The sequence below is a fragment of the Piliocolobus tephrosceles genome, chromosome 4 (genome assembly GCF_002776525.5).
Source record: "Piliocolobus tephrosceles isolate RC106 chromosome 4, ASM277652v3, whole genome shotgun sequence".
Lineage (NCBI taxonomy): Eukaryota > Metazoa > Chordata > Mammalia > Primates > Cercopithecidae > Piliocolobus > Piliocolobus tephrosceles.
In genome coordinates this window covers 140,916,876-140,921,633 of record NC_045437.1, presented here as the reverse complement: position 1 = coordinate 140,921,633, position 4,758 = coordinate 140,916,876, and positions in this window count along the sequence as shown.

The following is a 4,758-nucleotide window of genomic DNA, read 5'->3' as shown; positions in this document are numbered from 1 at the left end:
AATGAATGAGCCAAGAAAAATCAACCACCAAGAGGCATCCACCTGGCTGTTGTTTTGGTGCATGGGGTAGAAAAGTAGACTAGAAGAGCTAGGGTTGAGAGACTAACGAGAGAGCAAGAAAGTTAAACTATCAAGAGCTGTCAAGTAGGACGTTTGAGGGTGTTTGTTGGATGCTGGGCCATATGACTCTCTCCTCCATGGCCCACAAAGTCTTCAGTAAAATATACAGTGTCTGGCAGTGTTTTTGGAATTGCATGTGTGTTTTAGGGGGTGAAATGAAATACAGAAGACTGGCCTCAATTGGAGAATACCATGGGCATCCAGTCACATCTGAGTATGATAATGTAGAAGAAAGTTTAATGACGTGGAAAGATGCTCACAATATATTGTTAAAGAAAATAATTGGGTACAGAAGGGGATGTGTAATTGCATCCCATTTTGGTTAAAATAGAAAAACATCTGCTCATGTCTGGATGGTGAGATGAAGAAATATTTTTTCCTTTTTGTGTATTCACGCTGTATACTTTTCTTTAATCAATATGTACCACCTGTGAACTTGAAAATAATGTGAACTGTTGAATGAGCTTGAGCTGTCCTTATTGCATTTGACTGATTGGTAAATAAATCGAGCTAGAGGTCAAGTGGCATTGTTAAGGTCAAGCCAAGACTGAGTGGCCCATCAATGTATGGCCAGTTCAGTGACCTTTCTACTTGATTAGAAGGAAACAAGTAGTGTTTTCAGTGCCTTGGACCCCCAGCATCTGAAAGATCTGAAAGACTGAGCCATTCCTTCTTCCGCTGCCTCCATTTTGCTAGATTCCAGAGGACGATCATTGTTCAGGAGACTATCAATGGTTATAAGTATATTCCCTCTTCTCCATTTCAAAGGACACTCACTAGGTTTTCTTTTGTACGTCAGGTCAGTAACATGAACCTTGGGATCCTCTGGGCAGAGGATCATGCTAGCAGGATGGGCTGTGAAGCCTCCTGCAAATTAAGCCAGTTATAATCTGTGACTCATATCTGCAGATAGTAATTTTCTTAAAGGTGTTTGTTGAGTGATGGGAACACACAGAGAGACAAGAGACAGAGGGGCAGCCCAGGTAACATACCAAAAAGCATAAATGTATAACGTGGAACTGAAAGAGACCTTTGACATCACCTAACTCGTGACTGGATGATCTGGGAAACAGGCTTGGGTTGTACAGCCAGGGCCAGAATGAGATGGTTTTACTTCCTAAACATCTCTCCATTTCATCCTTTCCCACTCCTTCTCCCCACTCTGGCCTGCAGGGATGCCACAGCACTTCCCTAGCTGATCTCCTTTCAATCCAGAGCTATGTCACTAAAGGTTCTTTCACCTATGTTGAGGAATCTGGACTTAAATCTGGGGCAGTGAGACACCATGGAAAAATTTTTAGGCAGGAAGGCAATGGGGTCATATCTGGATTTCAGGTGGCCACTGAAATCCTCTGGTTTCTGTGTATAGAATGCACCCAAGGCAGTTAAGTAGACTCAGGGAGAGCAGTGAGAAGGCTGCTGTAACTGTCCAGGTGAGAGGAGGCGACAGCCTGGACCAAGACTGTGGCAGTGGAGGTAAGTGGGTAGTCTCCCTGACTCCTCAAGCCTCTCATTGACCTCCTCTTTTGGTGCTTATAGTCAGTATCCCGCAATTTAATACCTAGTTCTGGGCTTATATTGGTTAGGATTTTTTAGATGTGATTGCATAGAAACCCATCTCGGCCGGGCGTGGTGGCTCAAGCCTGTAATCCCAGCTCTTTGGGAGGCCGAGACAGGCGGATCACGAGGTCAGGAGATCAAGACCATCCTGGCTAACACAGTGAAACCCCGTCTCTATTAAAAAATACAAAAAAAGCAAAAAACCAAAAAAACAAAAAACTAGCCAGGCGAGGTGGCGGGCGCCTGTTGTCCCAGCTACTCGGGAGGCTGAGGCAGGAGAATGGCGTAAACCCGGGAGGCGGAGCTTGCAGTGAGCCGAGATCGCCACTGCACTCCAGCCTGGGCGACAGAGCAAGACTCCGTCTCAAAAAAAGAAAAAGAAAAGAAAAAAGAAACCCATCTCAAATCAACTTAACTCAACATCATTGAGCTGTGTCAGGCACACGGTAGGTGTTTAGTAAACAATGAACAAGTAAATGAATGAATGACTCTTGACTCCTGGACCATTGTTCTTTCTACTGTGCATAATACTGATTTTAAGCCTAAATTCCAAAACTCTAAATTCCATAACCTCTAAAGGCCATCTATTCTGGGCTTGCGCCCAACTCAGGAATGCCCTCTACAACATGCTTGATAGAAACCCATTCAGCTTGTCTTCGAAATTCTCCAGGTACAGAATATTCACTACCTCAAAAAGTCATTTAAACAAATGAGTAAACATATATTTTAAAAATCAGCTTTATTGAAGTATAACTTACATACACCCATTTAACTATAAAGTTCAATGAGTTTGACAAACATATACAGTCCTGTAACCACCACCACTATGCCATTTTAGCGTATTTCCATCATAGAGCTGAGCATGATAGTTTGCACCTGTAATCTCAGCTACTCAGGAGGCTGAGGACTGCTTGGACCCAGGAGTCAGAGGCTACAGTGAGCTATGATTTTGTCACTGCCCTCCAGCCTGGGCAACAGAGCAAGACCCTGTCTAACATTTCCATTGTGCCACAAAGTTTGTTTGTATTCCCTTGCAGTTTGTCTCTTCTCCTGACTCCTGGTCTCTACTTTCCGTCCTTGTAATTTTGCGTTTTCTAAAACTTCATTTGAATGGAATCTTGTACTATGTGGTCTTGAATTGGGAATAGTTTACTCAGTATAATGTATTTGAGATTCATCTACACTGTTGTATCAGTAGTTTGTTCCTTTTTATTGCTGAGTAGTATTCCAATAAATGGACATATCACAATTTGCTTATTCATTCACCAGTTGAAGGACATTTGTGTGGTTTCCAGTTTTGGCTATTGTTAACTGAGCTACTGTGAAAATTCACATATACATCCTTGAGTGGACATATTTTTTTTTCATTTATCTTATATAAATACCTAGGATAGGATTTCTGGGCAATACAGAAGATATATGTTTAATTTTATTAGGAAAAAACTACCCAACTATTTTCCAAAGTGGTTATACCAGTTTGCATTCCTGGCAATATGGTATGAGAGTTCCAGTTGTTCCACAATGTTGCAAATACCTGGTATTGTCAGTTTTAACATTTTAGTCACCATAGGGAATGTGTAGTGCTTTCATATTGTGATTTTCTCATATATTCCCTCAACGACTAATGATATAGAGCATTTTCCATGTGCTTATTTGCTATTCCTATAAAATAGGTGTAACTTCAAGGGCATACTTTCTGCTGTTAGAAATCTCCAAACTCTGTCTATTGATTCAATTCAGTTTAACAAATATTTACAGATGACTTACTCTATGTCATTTACTATGAGGTCTGATGAGCTCAAGACGATTAAGATCCATCCTTGATCTTGATTTGTTTAGAGTCTCATGGGGGGAAACATACTTAAAAGAGAAACATTTCTCTTTAAAGGTGTTAGTATATTCATAGAGGTAAGCCCAGGATGCAGGGAAAAAATGAGGAAGAGTACTCTACCTAGTCAACGGTACTGGCAGGTGGTAGGGTGTGAGGAATGTTCATGGGAACGTCCACCCTGGCTCTGAACTGTGGCATCACAGAGGCACGGACATGTTGTCATTCATTCATCACATACTCAGTGAGCACCTAACGTGGACCAGATGCTGTGCTGGCCTGGGGAGGATGGCTATAAACCAGACAGACATTGTCCCTGTCTCAAGGATCTTACGAAGTGAGAACAAAAGTTCATTTCCTTTCCTTGTGGAAATTTATATTAAAAAAAAAACTACTTATCTAACTACATAGATATATATACTACCTATCAAAGAATTGCTAAGTGATTAGAAAACACAAAAACAGATTTATGCTAATTGTATGTTGGATAATTTTACAGGGATGATTCATTATAATGTCTTTTATTTAAGACATAGGTATTTATTCAGTGCTCAGCTCCTTCACGTGGGTTATCTCACTGGGTCTACATGATCAATGAGAGAGGTTAGGATTGCTACTGTCTGAAACTGAGAGTTAGAGAGCTAAAAATACTGGGCCAAAGTCACTCAAAAGTAGAACCAGTCTTTGAAATGAAATCTTGGGACTTTAAGTTCAAATGCTACTTTGAATAATATCTGTACCATTGGAATATTTTTAGTACAATTTGAGGACTCAAGTACTAACTGTAAAATTACTAATTAAAATTAAGGTCCAAGGGATTATGGTTTGTGTTACTTTCCAAATATCTATCCAAATCCCCCATTTAGCCTGTGAGGATACGGGGGTCCAGTGGGAATAGCCACATAGAGTCACAATCCAAGTCCAGGCCTCCTGACTCCATGCTGTTGCCTTGTGAGAGTGCTACCTCTCAGTGCTAACTTGCATGATCACTCCTGTTTATTTAGTCCACAGGCATTTGGAGCAGATGTGCTGCTGTAGGCAAAAAAGTGAGGAACGGTGGGAAGAGACACTACATAGACCCGGGTTCTCATCTCAGCTCTGCTGGTCTCAAGCTGAATGATTGGGCAAGTAACTTAACTTTTTTTCTTTCCTTTCTTTCTCTCTTTCTCTCTTTCCCTCCTTCCCTCCCTCCCTCCCTCCCTCCCTTCCTTCCTTCCTTCCTTCCTTCCTTCCTTCCTTCCTTCCTTCCT